This window comes from Aulonocara stuartgranti, assembly GCF_965226115.1.
Source record: "Aulonocara stuartgranti genome assembly, chromosome: 3".
Taxonomy (NCBI): domain Eukaryota; kingdom Metazoa; phylum Chordata; class Actinopteri; order Cichliformes; family Cichlidae; genus Aulonocara; species Aulonocara stuartgranti.
This window is the reverse complement of record NC_138941.1, coordinates 64,112,642-64,132,090: the sequence shown is the minus strand read 5'-3', so window position 1 is coordinate 64,132,090 and position 19,449 is coordinate 64,112,642. Positions and strand designations below refer to the sequence as shown.

At 41.3% G+C, this 19,449-nt stretch overlaps 1 long non-coding RNA gene across 1 annotated transcript in view; it reads right to left on the bottom strand.

Moving 5' to 3' along the window:
* LOC309696714 overlaps window positions 1-19,449 on the bottom strand; it is a 109,853-nt gene that overhangs the window by 9,078 nt on the left and 81,326 nt on the right. The window lies entirely within an intron of this gene.

Below are 19,449 nucleotides of genomic sequence, written 5' to 3'. Positions count from 1 at the left end.
CTGATGACAAGCAAGATGATGCCTGTGCTTGGCTTCTACCTGTCTGCAATTTCCTATTACATTTTATGCTATTATATCAACCCTGACGTTTAATAAATGCACCTCTGCCGCTGTGACGTATGACTGTTCTCCCCTGCTCCACATCAAAAAGTCTATGGAACGCCTTTATGATGATTGGGATAGTTCAAGGAAACTTTCCCCCTACTATTTGTGTGCTTTTCCTGATAGGAAAAGGAGCTAATTACAAAAAGTGCCTCAGGAAATCCTAAGAAGAAATCAAGGAAAAGAGGCTGTAGGGTTGGCATCCAGGTACATATTAGATGAGCCTCCAGATCAGAGACTCTATGAGTGGACTGGAGGTGTCCTGAATTTTGCTGCCAGTTACCCTTCCGGATGTAGTTGGAAACATGCACTCACAGCCACTGAAGCCTGGCCTTTTCTTTTGTGATGCTCTGGATTCTGTTGATTTGGGCCTTACCGCTGTGTCCTCATAGCTTGCATCGCAAAACCAGTGTCTGGCTCTGCTGGTTCCGTGGCACAGCTAGAGAGACCACGTGATCGGATAAGGTGTTTGCTGTCACACTCACTGAGACCAGCTGTTGTGTAATCTGTGCTGCCAGTGTAACCCAGGTATTTTTTGAGTGTGGGATTTCTGATGATTTGGTAGTCATTGAACACACCACAGCCTTCCGTTCATCCGATGAGGTGCATGCTGCTCTCCTGCCCTCTGTGAGGTGGAATTTGATATTTGAGTCGCTGTAAATAGTTTTAAAAAACCTTTATACTTGAAGTTAATGTTTTAATTTGTTGTTAGCAGTGTTGGGTAAGTTACTTTGTCAAGAGATGTATTCTAAAACCCTTCTTCAGCAGAGAATCAGAGAGGAGAAACACAGGTTTTCTTGCTATCAAGGGCAGCCACTAGAGCGCTCGCACGAGAGTGAGGGCACAGAGACTCGCTGGTCTTTATTTTATACATCAGTGGGTGTTTGTTCCTTACATTGGAATGTGGATGTTTATACAGTGGGGCAAAAAAGTATTTAGTCAGCCACCGATTGTGCAAGTTCCCCCACTTAAAATGATGACAGAGGTCAGTAATTTGCACCAGAGGTACACTTCAACTGTGAGAAACAGAATGTGAAAAAAAAAATCCATGAATTCACATGGTAGGATTTGTAAAGAATTTATTCGTAAATCAGGGTGGAAAATACATCCTCTTTGTCTACTGCAGCAAATTGACACTGAGTATTCAATCAACTTAGCAAACAGACAATTTAGATAAGCTCCAATATGCACACTTTTGATTAAAGGTGGCACTTACCTTTTTAAGATGACCCGGGTCGCTGTTCGCTTTGCTGGCCGAACCCCAGACCACCCAATCTGTCTTCCTCAGCCTCCTACTGGAAACCCCAGATGAGCCACCAATTGTTAAATATCAACACTTCACTGAGTTCCTTTGACTCCTCATAGGCATCCAATGGAAGACAACACACTGCTCAGTAGACCATTTCACATTTTTATTCTCTTACAAAATACTTCTAGAAGGGAGATGCATCCTGCATGACATGTTGCCGTGAATCTCAAAATGGTAACGGACGACCAACAGTTTTATAAGAAGCTGTCCCATTCCAGTCTAAACAACAGTGTTTCAGTAACTTTCCACTAGATAATGGTCCCTGTTGATGAAAGATTTTTAATTTTGTGATTATGCTTAGTTGTAGCTTCATTTAAAGGAAGAAGAGGTTGTGAATTGGAGCTATATGTATAATATACAGTCTATATGTCAGGTCGGGTATCAGACGCCACCTCTCTGGGGACATCTCAGGCCCTCAAAGGTTTGGAGGACTATCTAACCCCACCACCACTTCTCTGCCAGTGGCAGACGCCCTCAGACATCGGTGCGTTGGTGGTTTTTTGTGTCCGGGGATGGGCGTCCGGGTACCCACCGGCTCACTCCTTGGTGGCTGCTTATCAGGGCCTGGAGCCTGGGCCCCTTCGGGGGTGGGGTGCCCTCGGCCTCTCGGCCTGGGGTTCAGTCACTCTGGCACAGCTGGCTGCCGGCGGAGCTCACGGGCACGTCACTGCAACCTCCCCTGGCTTCTGCTCCACGGCTGCTGAGTGACCCCTCATCTGGGGCTCTCCTCAGCTCTTTCTGGGATAGTGGCGCGGCTGCCCCTCTTTTGGTCTCTTGTGTTCTAGGGGCCTCTGGATGTCTGGAGTTTTGATCTCCTCCATACCTGTTTCATGCCCTGGTGGACGGGGCTGTCGCTCCCCACACCCTCTAACAGATCGTTACATGAAGGAACCTTTTAAAAAGAAGTGCGTTCATGCTCACAGGTGTACACACGGGTGCTCACACACACAAACGACACCCTTTTTGGCTCCTACCTCAAAGCACACTGTGCGCTGTCGATCTTACGTGCTGCACAATAATGTTTAATATTTAGTAATTACTGTTATATTCCCATATATCATTGTGATGTTGTTTATTCTATTTCTCTCATTTTCTTCTGCTTGTTTTCTTTTTTCATTCTCAGCAGGTGATCCAGGTGATTGATAGATGCATTTTTGTCTGCTTATTTTGTTGGGGTTTTTTTTTGCCCTTTATCCCCGTCCCTCTTCTCTGCTGTTTTTCTTTCCCTCTTTCTTTTTCCCTTTTCTTTTCCTCATTCAAGTTTGTCCTGTATCTAGCAAGTGAAAATAAAAAATAAAATAAACAATAAAAGGTTAATCAAATAGACCATTACGGCAAGGCTGGGATGGTCCATTTGGTAAAGTAAATCCGTTGGGCATCTTTCTTTGCCTTTAGACAATAATTCTGATGGCAAAAGAACCAAACGGGACAGGCAAAAAAAACACATTTATGTTGCTACTTGTGTTACAAATTTTTTTCAGTTATCTTAAAAGTAAAGATAACTGACCCCTAACCTGCCTTGAGATGACTTTTGTTGTGATTTGGCGCTATATAAATAAAATTGAATTGACTTAAACCTTGAAAATAACTTTTTCCACGATTAGGAAAGCTGCTAGTGCTTTCTTCTGCAGTCCCCAAATGTGATAATTGCAAATACCTACTGTGCAATTTTCCCAGTCTTTCCAGTTTGGGCATGTTTTCTTTTGTTTTTGTCTTGCTTTGTTACACCTACTCATTACCACATTTCAGAAGCAGCATGAAATGTGTTTCATTCAAAGTATGTTTCAGTGTGTTATCATTCTGAGTCAGTGCTTCTCATTACTTAAACCTTTTGACGTCATTAAACATACCATTCAACAGATCAAAAATATGTCATTCTTGTAGAAGAAGTAAGCACAGAGGTAAGAGGTAAAAAGGAGTGAATCCATCTAAGGTCTTTCAACAAAGCAACACAGGAAATAATGTAACTGTAGTTTTAAAAAAATATATAAACCAGTTCTTCTCTGGATGAAACCTGCATACTTAACAAGCCCTAACACAGTCCTTATCAGTTTCAGTTTAGTTTAGTTTTTTACAGTAGTTTTCACTCCCAAAATGTACTGATGCATGTCTGCCTCTCAAACATTTTTAGATGTGTTCCTTTGATTGTAGAAACACTCTCATCAAGCTGACTGATTTTGAACTATTAATTTTCATTGCTGCAAGTAGAATATAAAGTCATTATTGAAATATTTTGGCAACTCTTTAAAAAATTCCTTTCATCAGAGTTTAAACTGTAAATGTTGAAGTTAGAACACAGTGTTCTAGTTTGCCAAATGTAATAACATGAGTGACTATAGTACAAATACCCATCCGTGCATTTTCTGGTCTTTCCTGTTTTGTTTTTTTTTGTTGTTCTCTCTCTCTCTCTCTTTTCAATGTGCATGTTCTCACAAAGACTGCTGAACCCTGCCCTTAACTACAATTTTAAAAATCCTCTTTCAGTGTGTGATCTTGAATCAGTACGTGTACTTGTTTGAGCCGAGGAATTCAGAGATTATGGCTGTCAACACACAACCAAAAAAGGTGTGCTACTTCTTTATGGGGGATGGAGCACACAGGTGAATCATGCAAGGACATTTGTTTGCAGCTAAACTCCATGTCAGCTACAGAGCTAACTTGGCAGGGCATTTTTAAGTTGAGCGGCGTTTGTTTTTTACATAGTTCACAGTGGACCCACTGACATAATGTGCATCCGAAGATCCAGAATTGTCTTACCTGGGGTTGGAAGTCTCGATAAATGCACGGTGTTTCAGCGGGTATATCGGCTTCCGCAAGTGTGACGCTTATTTTGAGCGATTAAAAAACAAATTGAAAAAATTGAATAAAATTGTATATTTATATTTCAATATCACAATAATCTTCCAATTTAGAACTACAAGTTAAAAAAAGAAGTAACATAAATAAAATACACTTCAGCTAATTTCTTAAAAAAAACAATTTATTTTCCCAAACCACGCGGAGCCGCACTAAAAGGACTAAAGATCCGCATGCGGCTCCGGAGCCGCAGGTTTCCGACCCCTGAGCTAGGGTCACACAAGACCAGATTCCAGATTAAGAATTGCAAGAAAGTCTGGCTCCTGGAATTGCAAAATATGAAAAAAAAAATTCTGTGACTTCAGTTGTGTGTGCAGTAGAGTATCCTGTATGGTAGAACAGAAAGTATAAAACAATCACCATAAAACTATACCAATGTATTACTGTTTAAAACCAGTCAAGTGATACCAATAGATTACATATATTTGTACTATAATTTGACTTTAAAAATCCCCATCACTAAAGATATTGTTTTATACCTACACTGTTCTAGCTTGATAGCATAAAGCATGATAGTGTAGTATCACATCACAGTCAGAGTGACATAACATAGAATGTTATGTAGAAAGTTCTGTATGAAATAGTGATGCGCGATTCATGAACAAATCGTTCAATACTCGAGAATCACTTTTCTCATGGGAATATTTGCATATTTGCAGCTCTGGAAGCCAGGATTACTGAATTGGAGACTTGGCTTCGCACCCTTCATTCACCCGTAGCTAGCCAGGCCCCTATAGCTGGTGCAGCCGAAGAAAGTGTAGGCCCCGCTAGCTGTTCCTTTTTTTTTTTTTTTCTGCCTGTCCCGTTTGGCTCTTTTGCCATCAGAATTATTGTCTAAAGGCGAAGAAAGATGCCCAACGGATTTACTTTACCAAATTGATCATCCCAGCCTTGCCGTAATGGTCCATTTGATTCACCTTTTAATGTTTATTTTATTTTCAGTTGCTGAATACGGGACAGACTTGACTGCGGGAAAGAAGGGGAGAAAGAAAGAGGGAAAGAAAAACAGCTGAGAAGAGGGAAGGGGGAGAAGGGCAAAAAACAAAAACCAACAGAATAAACAAAAAAAATACATATATCGATCACCTGGATCAGTTGAGAATGAAAAAAGAAAACAAGCAGAAGAAAACGAGAGTAATGGAATAAACAACATCACAATGATATATGGGAATATGACAGTAAATACTAAATATTAAACATTATTGTGCAGCACATAAGATCAACAGAACACAGTGTGCTTTGAGGTAGGAGCCAAAAAGGGTGTAGTTTGTTTGTGTGAGCACCCGTGTGTACACCTGTGAGCATGAACGCACTTCTTTTTAAAAGGTTCCTTCATGTAATGTTCTGCTAGAGGGTGTGGGGAGCCACTGCCCCGTCCTCCAGGGCATGAAGCAGGTATGGAGGAGATCAAAACTCCAGACATACAGAGGCCCCCCAGAACACAAGAGACCAAGGAAGACCAACAGAGGGGCAGCCGCGCCACTGTCCCAAAAAGAGTAAGTAAAGTAAGTAAGTAAAACTTTATTTATATAGCACCTTTCAAGATAAAAATCACAAAATGCTTCACAGAAGCTAAAACCTAAAAATAAAAATCAACCAAAAGCAAGTTTAAAAAGATGGGTTTTTAGCTGTTTTTTAAAAGCGACCACTGAGTCCACAGATCTCAGGCTCAAAGGGAGAGAGTTCCACAATCTGGGGGCCACAGTTCCAAAAGCTTTGTCGCCTTTTGTTTTCAGCCTCGTGTGCTGGGCAGCAAGCAAGCCCAGGTCACATGACCTCAGGGACCTGCTGGGAATGTATGGATGCAAAAGTTCACTTATATATGTTGGTGCTTTTCCATGCAGGGCCCTGGAAGTCAAGATCAAAATCTTAAACTGGATCCTGAATTTAACGGGGAGCCAGTGCAGCTGAATCAGCAGGGGTGTGACATGTGAAAACTTGGAGGACTTGGTCAGAAGCTTTGCAGCAGCGTTCTGAACAACTTGCAGACGCTCCAAAGAGGCTTTACATAAACAAGTAAACAAAGAATTACAGTAGTCCAGACGAGATGAAACAAATGCATGAATGATAATTTCTAATTCGGAGCGCGATACAATTGGACTCAGCTTAGCAATGTTTCTCAAATGATAAAAACAGGAGCGAACCAAAGATTTTACATGGGCATCCAAAGTCAGAGCTGAGTCAATACTAACACCAAGGCTCCTGATAGACGGTTTTGCAAATATAGCAAGTGGACCCAAGTTTTCCATAACACTAGGTACAAAATTTTTAGGAGCACAAACAAGAACTTCAGTCTTCTCCTCATTTAGTTGAAGAAAGTTTCCAGCCATCCAACATCTAATGGAGTCTATGCACTTGTGCAAAATCTGTAGCTTGGAAACATCATGGGGCTTAAAGGAGATATATACGTGAATATCATCTGCATAGCAGTGATACGAAATGTCCTTGAAAGTGCTCAATAAGTGTTGAAGAGGAAGTAAATACAGTAAGAAGCAGTACTAAGTACTAAGCGACCGAGCGAGGGGGCGGGCCAGCTGCTGCCTGTGAGTGCGCTGTTGGAGAAACGGAGCCAGGCATACTAAGGAGAGCTTAAGTTTGACCAGGTACCAAAACAAATCATTCGTACCGTACAAATAATGTAAATATGACGGTGCATCACGAAAGATTGATATCAAACTGATCGCTTGAGCAATATTACGTTACTTGCTCTTCAAGTGAATTAACAAATGGCGAAATGAAAAGCCGAACAACAACAATGCTTTTTCTTTAGAGAGTCTTAGCTTACATGTGTGTTTATTTCATATTTTCAGTTCTTACCCTCCACGGATAAATAAATCGGTTTCAGTAATGCACTGATATACAAGAATGGACATTAGGAGCTTCTTTCAAAGAAAAAAACTCAGGTAGATGTTATTTTATATATTATGCTTTGTATGTTGTTCAGTATATTTCTATGCAAAACAAGAAGAATTTCAATACAGCAGTATATTCACAGTTTAAAACAGATATTTACATACACTTTATGGAAAACACAAGACCATTTTTTACTGTACAACATCAATTTAGAGTAAACTTGTTTTGTTTTGGATAAATAAATATTGAAATATCTTTTGAATTAGTTAAATGTCAGAATAAAGAGAGACTGAGCTAGCTGTCTATTTTTTATCACTTTCATCAAATTTAGGAGTACATGTACACTAAGTTTATTGTTAATTAATAAGAAAACTCCAGACGATTCCATTCTGAGCTGAAGAAGCTTCTGATAGGTTAGTAGAGTCCATGTGAGTAAATTGGTGGCACACCTGTGGATGCATATAAGGCAAAACACAGAGCCTGTTTCTTTGACATGGGAAAATCAAGAGATATCAACCAAAACACCAGGAAAAGAATTGTGGAGTTCCTTAAGTGTGGCTCAATGTTGAATACAATTTGGTGCCATTTGCAATTAAGAAATACAGACAGTTTCTCACTTTACTCTTAAAGTTAACAAATATGTTTTTTATATTTATCAATCTAAAAAAATTAACATTTAGTCTGATTTGATGTTACAATTAAAAAAGTGTTTGCGTTTTTATCTGAAGAGTACATAAATATCTGGTTTCAACTGTATATTTGATGATGTTGGTGTATGGCTTGATTGTCAGCACAAAGAGGGAGAGAGAGGAACAGAGAGGGAGATGGAGAATGAGGACAGAACAGAGATGGAACAAGAGCAGGTGAGACACACATGTTAGTCAAATGGTTGTTTACCAAAAGTATCACCGTATCATAGGTACTCATGTATCTTGTACCTAGTGTTTCTTTTTAGGTTTACTATTTTACAAATTCTATATTTATTACATTATGCAGGCTTGTTTGTACAACAAGGCTACAGTATCTCCCCCACCACTTCCCCCTGCCAGTGGCAGACGCCCTCAGACATCGGTGCGTTGGTGGCTCTTTGTGTCCGGGGATGGGCGTCCGGGTACCCACCGGCTCACTCCTTGGCGGCTGCTTATCAGGGCCTGGAGCCTGGGGCTCGCTCGGGCCCCTTTGGGGGTGGGGTGCCCCCGGCCTCTCGGCCTTGGGCTCAGTCACTCTGGCACAGCTGGCTGCCGGCGGAGCTCACGGGCACGTCACTGCAACCTCCCCTGGCTTCTACTCCACGGCAGCTGAGTGACCCCTCATCTGGGGCTCTTCTCAGCTCTTTCTGGGATAGTGGCGCGGCTGCCCCTCTGTTGGTCTTCCTTGGTCTCTTGTGTTCTAGGGGCCTCTGGATGTCTGGAGTTTTGATCCCCTCCATACATGCTTCATACCCTGGTGGACAGGGCAGTGGCTCCCCACACCCTCTAGCAGATCATTACATGAAGGAACTTTCAAAAACAAGTGCGTTCATGCTCACAGGTGTACACACGGGTGCTCACACACACAAACGACACCCTTTTGTCTCCTACCTCAAAGCACACTGTGCGCTGTCGATCTTACGTGCTGCACAATAATGTTTAATATTTAGTAATTACTGTTATATTCCCATATATCATTGTGATGTTGTTTATTCTATTGCTCTCGTTTTCTTCTGCTTGTTTTCTTTTTTCATTCTCAGCAGGTGATCCAGGTGATTGATATATGTATTTTTTGTCTGCTTATTTTGTTGGTTTTTTTTTTTTTGCCCTTTATCCCCATCCCTCTTCTGTGCTGTTTTTCTTTCCCTATTTCTTTTTCCCTTTTCTTTTCCTCATTCAAGTTTGTCCTGTATCTAGCAAGTGAAAATACAAAATAAAATAAACAATAAAAGGTGAATCAAATAGACCATTACGGCAAGGCTGGGATGGTCCATTTGGTAAAGTAAATCCGTTGGGCATCTTTCTTCGCCTTTAGACAATAATTCTGATGGCAAAAGAACCAAACGGGACAGGCAAAAAAAATCACATTTATATTGCTACTTGTGTTACAAATTTTTTTCAGTTATCTTAAAAGTAAAGATAACTGACCCCTAACCTCCTTCAGGCGACTTTTGTTGTGATTCGGCGCTATATAAATAAAATTGAATTGAATTAAACCTTGAAAAGAACTTTTTCCCGGACGAGCCCCCAATTATGTTATGGCCTGTCTAGGCGCAGCCAGACCACAACATAAAGGGTGATCCATCCCCGTCCAACCCCAAGCAGCATGTCACACACTTTATATTTTGTGACAGTGATTTATTTACAATAAGTGCAGTTGCCTTCAGAGATGGAGACGAGGCAAGCCTGAGGACAGCTAGGGCCAACCTTTCCCGTGGCATCAGAGAGGCTAAGAGACAGTACTCCAGGAAAATATCGCATCACTTCAAAGACAGCAGAGACTCACGGAGCCTGTGGCGGGGCATTCAGACCATCACAGATTACAAGCCCCCACCACAGACCTGTGATAGCACTATCCCCCTGCTGAATGAGCTGAACACTTTCTTTGCTCGCTTTGAAGTCCAAAACAGCACCAATGCACAGAAGACCCCACCCCCTCCTGGTGACCAGGTGATGACTCTGTCCCCGGACAGCGTGAGGAGATCCCTCAGCAGGATCAATGCACGTAAAGCTCCGGGTCCTGACAACATTCCTGGTCGTGTACTGAGAGACTGTGCAGTGGAACTCACTGATGTCTTCACAGACATCTTCAACATATCACTCATCCAGGCTGTCGTCCCCACATGTTTTAAAGCCACCACAATCATTCCGGTTCCAAAAAAGTCATCTCCCTCCTGCTTTAATGACTACCGTCCTGTTGCACTTACTCCCATCCTGATGAAGTGCTTCGAACGACTAGTCATGCAACACATCAAGACTGTCCTGCCCCCCTCCCTGGATCCCTTCCAGTTTGCGTATTGGCCCAACCGCTCAACCGATGATGCCATCTCCACTGCACTCCACTCGGCACTCACACACCTGGACAAAAAAGACTCATATGTTCGAATGCTGTTCATAGATTTCAGTTCAGCATTCAACACTATAATCCCCCAACAGCTCACTCAAAAACTGGTCCAGCTGGGGCTCAACACCTCACTGTGCAACTGGCTGTTGGATTTCCTCACCGGAAGACCTCAAACAGTACGGGTCGGCAGTAATACATCCAGCACCATCATTTTAAACACGGGGGCCCCGCAGGGATGTGTGCTGAGCCCCCTCCTCTTCACTCTGCTGACCCATGACTGCACTCCATCATACAGCTCCAACCTCTTCATCCAGTTTGCGGACGACACAACGGTGGTGGGTCTCATTAGCAACAGGGATGAGACCGACTACAGAAGTGAGGTGAGACGCCTGGCCACGTGGTGTGCTGACAACAATCTCTCTCTGAATGTGGAGAAGACGAAGGAGATTGTTGTGGACTTCAGGAGAATGCACACCCAACATGCTCCTCTGACCATTGACGGAGCGTCTGTGGAGAGAGTGAGCAGCACCAAGTTCTTGGGTGTGCACATCACAGAGGATCTCTCCTGGACGTACAACACCACAGCACTGGCCAAGAAATCACAGCAGCGTCTCTTCTTTCTCCGCAAACTAAGAAGAGCAGGAGCATCAGCCCCCATCATGTACACTTTCTACAGAGGCACCATCGAGAGCATCCTGTCGAGCTGCATCACTGTGTGGTTTGGAGCCTGTAATGCGTCCTGTCATAGAACCCTCCAACGCATAGTGAGAGCTGCAGAGAGGATCATTGGTGTCTCTCTCCCCTCCCTCCAGGACATTTACAGCACCGGTCTCACTAAAAAAGCCCTTTGCATAGCGGCTGATCCCACGCACCCAATGCAAAGCTTCTTCAAGCTGCTGCCGTCGGGGAGGAGACTGCGGAGTCTCCAGGCCAGGACCAGCAGGCTGAAGGACAGCTTCATCCATCAGGCTGTCAGGAAGCTTAACTCCCTCCCGATTCTGCCCCCTCTCCCCTCTCTCCTCCACGGTCTCACTGAACTCTGTCACACACACACACACACACACACACACACACACACACACACACACACACACACACTCTCTGACTCACTCACTGGCCTGCACCAGTTACCAGTCACTTTGTGGAGCATTGGACTGCCATTACCTCATAAGACTTTGTTGTTACACTATCTCATACCGTACATTACTAAATCTCCATTTGCACTATTTGCCTATTTGCACTACTCTGCCTGGTTTGCACTCATTGTCATTTACCCATTATATTGTATATTGTATAGCTTTCTTGTTATATGTAAAATTGTATTGTATTTATTTAAATTTTTACTTTAATTATTTTACTTGCATTTTTAATCACTCTTATATTTAAATGTTCATTTGCTATTTTATCTAGGGATTGAGAGTAACGAAGTTTCTATTCTCTGTATGTCCTGTACATGTGGCAGAATTGACAATAAAGTTGACTTTGACTTTGACTTAAACAAAGGAAAGGAGCATATCATAACTTCAGGGTGAACCCGAGGCCAAAACAACAAACAAAAAGTAACCTATCTCAGGGATAAACACAACTTACCTACTCAAAAGAACTAAACCAAATGACAATCACTTTCCTCCCTGCCTAACAAAAACAGGAGAAAACTGATCAACCAAAAAGGCGGTCCACCCCTACATGCTCTTACATTAACATAATATTTTGACACAGTGAACGGTCTGCCGGTTGGGTTGGGCCGAGGATGAATGAATTGGCAGTCCCTGGCGGTCTCTTCTTATCCGCTGCCTCCCAGTCCTCAGCCAATTGGTGTGAGCCATCCACCCTGGATGCACCAATCCCGGAGGAGCACCTGGACACTCAAATTCACACATGATTATGGTCACAGTCGTAACACATGATTAGGAAAGCTGCTAGCGCTTTCTTCTGCAGTGCCCAAATGTGATAATTGCAAATACCTACTGTGTAATTTTCCCAGTCTTTCCAGTTTGGGCATGTTTTCTTTTGTTTTTCTCTTGCTTTGTTACGCCTACTCATTACCACATTTCAGCTGCAGCATGAAATGTGTTTCATCCAAATTATGTTTCAATGTGTTATCATTCTGAGTTAGTGCTTCTCATTACTTAAACCTTTTGACGTCATTAAACATACCATTCAACAGATCAAAATTATGTCATTCTTGTAGAAGAAGTAAGCACAGAGGTAAGAGGTAAAAAGGAGTGAATCCATCTAAGGTCTTTCAACAAAGCAACACAGGAAATAATGTAACTGTAGTTTTAAAAAAAATTTATAAACCAGTTCTTCTCTGGATGAAACCTGCATGCTCAACAAGCCCTAACACAGTCCTTATCAGTTTTAGTTTAGTTTAGTTTTTTACAGTAGTTTTTACTCCCAAAATGTACTGATGCATGTCTGCCTCTCAAATATTTTTAGATGTGTTCCTTTGATAGTAGAAACTCCCTCATCAAGCTGACTGACTTTGAACCATTAATTTTCATTGCTGCAAGTAGAATATAAAATCATTATTGAAATATTTTGGCAACTCTTTAAAAAATGCCTTTCATCAGAGTTTAAACTGTAAATGTCAAAGTTGGAACACAGTGTTCTAGTTTGCCAAATGTAATAACACGAGTGACTATAGTACAAATACCCATTTTCTGGTCTTTCCTGTTTCGTTCTTTTGTTGTTTTCTCTCTCTCTCTCTTTTTTCAATGTGCATGTTCTCACAAAGACTGCTGAACCCTGCCCTTAACTACAACCTTAAAAGTCCTCTTCCGGCGTGTGATCTTGAATCAATACGTGTACTTGTTTAAACCATATAATTCGGAGATTATGGCTGTCAACACACAGCCAAAAAAGGTGTGCTACTTCTTTGTGGGGCATGGAGCACACAGGTGAATCATACAAGGACATTTGTTTGCAGCTAAACTCCATGTCAGCCACAGAGCTAACTTGGCAGGGCATTTTTAAGAAGATTGTACACTTGTAAATGTACCTATGGATATTGACCATATTATATTATCTTCTAGGCTACTTGGGGGATTCTGTTGGTGTCCTGTAGTGTGATGAGAATATTAGATAATACATTATAACACAGCTGTAAGTAAGTGTATTTTCAATGTCATTTATATCGAATTTACATTGTAATCGTATTTAAAAGTATATTCACTAGAAAAAGTGGTTGACAAGTCAGGTTGTTACAGGGAAAATAGAAATACTACCTCACCAGGCCTTCACTATACCTACAGGTTGCCCAAGTACAACAGTGGTGTAAAAGAGCTGCAAACCAAGTATGATACATTCTTGGTCCATCAAATAAAGCTGAACAGCACAACAGCAACTGTGCTTTACTTATGGTTAACTTCTGACACCTACAGTTTTTCATGAGCATTGCATGTGCATTTGGAACAATGTAAATGTATTTAGGTCAAAGAACGTAACTTAGAACTGCAGTAATGCAAAAGCCTTTGTGGATTGGACAGAAGAGAGGCAAATGGGACACCTGAGGGGGGGAAAAGGATTGAACCATGTAAGAGAGTTAGTATGAGTGATCAACAATACAGTATCGCACCCATTAAGTTTGCTCTTTAGTTAGACTTTAAGTCTAGCTGTAACAGGTCTAAAGTTAAGATTTCGACTCACTTTCTATTCTCAGCCGTTGGATGTCAATATCTGTTGATCTGTTGTCACTATGTTTGAAATCTGCCAATATTTTCATTGTAGCTTGCAGTATTTGAACATGTTGTGTTTAAAACTACTCATATAGCAACATATTTAATATACTGTGGTAACCAGGAAATGGAAACAGCCAAGTTATCATTATCGTCACCAGTGAGTTGTAGAATTAGACTGCTGATCGAATAGAAGCACGAACCTGACATCTAGTGCTGAACACAGTTACAGTACATGACACCATGTACTAAAAGGTCAATCGTCATTAGAACCCTCATGTTGTTTTCCTTACAAACACGCTGATCATTTTTATTCTCTTGTACATGTATGAAATGTTGCAGCAGTGGTCTCAAAAGTAATTCTTTATTTAGATTTTTTTTTAAACAGCAATGTAAATTTTTATGTGAGGAAAAAAAGGGAGTCTTAAATGTCTTGATGCATGCTCAAGTCTTAAATGTTTTACTGGTCTTTAACATGACAGATAATGAAGTTTTGCCACAAAAGCACATATACTGTACTAAAATATTGTCCAACACAAGGATGGTGTGACAGAGCAATACTAAGCTGTATGAAAAACTCATGTTTTACAAATCACTGTACCCAATTCATCAGCTGATTTAACTGAGATATAGATATCTATATAGATAGATATCTATATATCTTGTTTGTTTGTTAGGCTCTACGTGCCTTCATTATTAAAGTACATAAAACAATATAATAAGAAAATAAAGAAACTACAGGGAGTGCAGAATTATTAGGCAAACGAGTATTTTGTCCACATCGTCCTCTTTTTAAGTCACTCTTGAAAACCCACCTCTTTACCTTGGCCTTTGACACCACGTGAGATGTTGGTTTTTTATTTTTATTTTAGTTGTTTTTAGGTGATTCGATGCTGTTTTATCTTGTTTTTGCTTTAACATAGGGCTGTTTTAATTTTATGTCTTATGTGTTTTATTTATTTAATTTGCTGTTTTTTGTTATTCTATTGTTTTAACTTATTTTCTGTACAGCACTTTGTTCCTGTGCTGGGTATTTTAAAGTGCTTTATAAATAAAATTGGATTGGATTGGATTCATGCATGTTGTCTTACTCCAAGCTGTATAGGCTCGAAAGCCTACTACCAATTAAGCATATTAAGTGATGTGCATCTCTGTAATGAGAATGGGTGTGGTCTAATGACATCAACACCCTATATCAGGTGTGCATAATTAGGCAACTTCCATTCCTTTGGCAAAATGGGTCAAAAGAAGGACTTGACAGGCTCAGAAAAGTCAAAAATAGTGAGATACCTTGCAGAGGGATGCAGCAGTCTCAAAAGTGCAAAGCTTCTGAAGCGTGATCATCGAACAATCAAGCGTTTCATTCAAAATAGTCAACAGGGTCGCAAGAAGCATGTGGAAAAACCAAGGCGCAAAATAACTGCCCATGAACTGAGACATCACTGGAGTGCCCAAAAGCACAAGGTGTGCAATACTCAGAGACATGGCCAAGGTAAGAAAGGCTGAAAAACGACCACCACTGAACAAGACACACAAGCTGAAACGTCAAGACTGGGCCAAGAAATATCTCAAGACTGATTTTTCTAAGGTTTTATGGACTGATGAAATGAGAGGGAGTCTTGATGGGCCAGATGGATGGGCCCGTGGCTGGATTGGTAAAGGGCAGAGAGCTCCAGTCTGACTCAGACGCCAGCAAGGTGGAGGTGGAGTACTGGTTTGGGCTGGTATCATCAAAGATGAGCTTGTGGGGCCTTTTCGGGTTGAGGATGGAGTCAAGCTCAACTCCCAGTCCTACTGCCAGTTTCTGGAAGACACCTTCTTCAAGCAGTGGTACAGGAAGAAGTCTGCATCCTTCAAGAAAAACATGATTTTCATGCAGGACAATGCTCCATCACACGCGTCCAAGTACTCCACAGCGTGGCTGGCAAGAAAGGGTATAAAAGAAGAAAAACTAATGACATGGCCTCCTTGTCCACCTGATCTGAACCCCATTGAGAACCTGTGGTCCATCATCAAATGTGAGATTTACAAGGAGGGAAAACAGTACACCTCTCTGAACAGTGTCTGGGAGGCTGTGGTTGCTGCTGCACGCAATGTTGATGGTGAACAGATCAAAACACTGACAGAATCCATGGATGGCAGGCTTTTGAGTGTCCTTGCAAAGAAAGGTGGCTATATTGGTCGCTGGTTTGTTTTTGTTTTGTTTTTGAATGTCAGAAATGTATATTTGTGAATGTGGAGATGTTATATTGGTTTCACTGGTAAAAATAAATAATTGAAATGGGTATATATTTGTTTTTGTTAAGTTGCCTAATAATTATGCACAGTAATAGTCACCTGCACACACAGATATCCCCCTAAAATAGCTAAAACTAAAAACAAACTAAAAACTACTTCCAAAAACATTCAGCTTTGATATTAATGAGTTTTTTGGGTTCATTGAGAACATGGTTGTTGTTCAATAATAAAATTATTCCTCAAAAATACAACTTGCCTAATAATTCTGCACTCACTGTAATGCATTTGCCATAAGTTTAATTTCTAAAATAGCTTTTATAGCTTCTTTTTTTTTTTACTTTACACATAACCCATCCATAAATCATCTTGACTACATGTTATTTAAATACATTTACTAATATAAGCAAAGCTATTAGACACATAAAAAACTTCCATCAGGTAAAGTGTTGAGTGTCCTCCAGGTGAGTGAGTAGAGTTGAGTGTGTGTGTGATCAGAGGTGAAGCTGCTTCCTGGTTGTTGATGTTTGTTTCTAAAGATGTTGTTGATGAGACTTTGTAGAAAGCAGCTGGTCTGAGTGATGTGATCAGAGTGCAGTAGATAATGTCTGACAGCAGTTTGAAGAGGAAATGGATTCTGTTCTGTTCTTCACTCATCACCTACCTGACAGCTGACATCTCACACCTGTTTCTCACCTGCAGGTCAGACACACACAGAGAATGGAGGGAAGGAGGATGGATCTGTTGGACTGATAGTCGGTCTGTCTATTTGCGCTGTGCTTCTTGTTGCTGCTGTTGTTGGTTTTTTGATCTACAGAAAACATAAACAACAACAGAATAAGGATTCCTACCAGCCTCCTCCTGAACAGCAGCTTGTTTGAAATGTGTCAGAGCTTCTTTTTTTCCTCATCTGAGTCTCTTGCTTCTCTTCCAGCTTCTCCAAGGTGACACTGAGCATTCAGGGTAAAGACATTTGAAAATGTCCTGAAATTAATTTCCATGACATCCAAGGTTTGATGTTAAGTATCTGAAATTAGACTAAACATTTATTTATTCCAAACAGATTTTTTTGTGCTTCAGGAAATTTAAATTATTTATTATAAGTGAAACAGGAGCAGACAGACAGACCACTGTGCCTTCAAGAAGTGCCAAAATAAGATTTTCATGAATTTTTGTATTTTCTTTTTCTTTGGTGTAAAACATCAACAAACACTTTCATATTTCATGTTTAACGTCCATTATAGAGTTTTTAAGAAGTAGAAAACTGTCCCAAAGTTAAAGTTGTGCCTTTAGCTCCTCACTCGCTCATCGACCTCCATGAACACCAGCTGAAGGCTTCTTCAAGAAGTTTATCAGACTAAACTTGTCTTTATACTGTGAGCTGTAGCTGCTACTTCCTGCTCTCGACCTCCTGCTGAGCTAATATCAAACTACCTGCTGCTTCACTTTAAACACATAAAACACTCATGTTTATATCACAGAAGCTTCTAATGTTTATTATATTCAGCTTTAAGCACTGCACACTTTTTTACTTTATTATTGCACACTGTATGTAATATATTTATTTCTATGAGCAGGAATCTTGTTTAGTTTTCTTTCTGTAACAATAAATCTGTTTTTATCAGAAACTTTCTGACCTGTTGACTCATTTCATGCAGTTTTCAGGGATTTTCTGTTTATAAGTTTGTTTGTTTTTATTATAAACGAGCCTTCAGATGGTTGTTGTTGTTTTCTGGTGCTTCATGAATAATCTTGAACTGAAGCTGAATAATTTGAGCTGGACTCAAACAAACCTCACTGAGCAGATGTGTAAACTGGATCTAACTCCACTTTCTCTGGTTGGTTAACCAGCAGCTGCTTATCACAGGATTGGTTGATTGGGAGCTGAGGAGAAGCAGGAAGGAGGAGCCTGGCTTAGAACAAGGACTATGTTCAAGTGTGAGCACTACAGCTGCAGCACAACTGTGGACTCCAGTCCACAGTTGTGCTGCAGCTGTAGTGCTCACACTATTCCCTTCACCAACTCAAATCAGGGTGGACCCTGATTTGAGTTGGTGAAGGGAATTTCCTCTGTTTAGTGGCATGTCGGTTTTCTGAGAGCGACACAGAGTCTTTATCCTCACAGTGCAGCGGTGGATTCAGCCTGTTTAAGGTAACTAACAATGCTAATGCTGTCAGACAGCACTGAGCTGTTACATTCATACACAGTGTCTTTAAAATAGTGATTAAAACGCTGCCTGTAAACAAAGTGCCATCAGACAGGATGTCATCACTAAACTTTCAAACAATTCAGATTAAAATGAGCTGACAGCAAATCGTTCCTTGTATTACTGCACAAGGAAAAGATTGGAGATGACAATAATGATTTAATGGAATTTGTTTTCATTACATGTGTGCACACTTTCAATCTGAATGTAAAGTTGTGTGTAGTGTAGTTTTAGAAAATGTAACAGACCAGCACACAACAAATGAGACAACAAGCAAGAAGGATTTAGAAGTTCACAAGTGTTTCTTTCTTAAAGAACAGGCTCTGGTAATACGTGCAGCAATGGCAGAGGCTCGAGCATCCTCCACTGCAACCACTAAACATCCAAGGTATGGACATTGAGGCTGTGGACAGCTACAGGTACCTTGGTGTTCATCTGAACAATAAACTGGACTGGACTCATAACTCAGACGCCCTCTACAGGAAAGGGCAGAGCAGGCTGTACCTGCTCCGGAGACTCAGGTCTTTTGGAGTGGAGGGCCCACTCCTGAAAACCTTCAGTTACTCTGTGGTGGCCTCAGCTATCTTTTATGGTGTGGTCTGCTGGGGTGGCAGCATCTCTGCTGGGGACAGGAAGAGACTGAACAGGCTGATCCGAAGGGCCAGCTCTGTTCTGGGATGCCCTCTGGACCCAGTGGAGGTGGTGAGTGACAGGAGAATGGTGGCTAAGCTGTCATCCCTGTTGGACAACATCTCCCACCCCATGCAGCAGACTGTGACAGCACTGAGCAGCTCCTTCAGTGGCTGCGGCACCCACGGTGTGGGACGGAGAGACTTCGCAGGTCTTTCCTCCCCACTGCTGTCAGATTCCTCAACAAAGACTTTTGCAGCTGATCAAACCCACATGTGCAATAAGACTGTTGGCCCCTCTGGCCAACACCAGTAGGTGGTAGGGTAGTGTCTTGCCCAAGGACACAACGACCAGGATAGCGAGAGCAGGGGGATCGAACCGGCAACCTTCCGGTTACAAGAAAAAGTAAAAGAAAAAGTCACTTTTAAACTAAGAATCACAAAAATCGTGAAGCACAGAAAAAAGGCAACAAATTTGGACTTGACTGTGTCTGCAGAAGTGAGAGGAGGTACTTTTACCCTCCATGAACCATCTGACTCAATTTGCC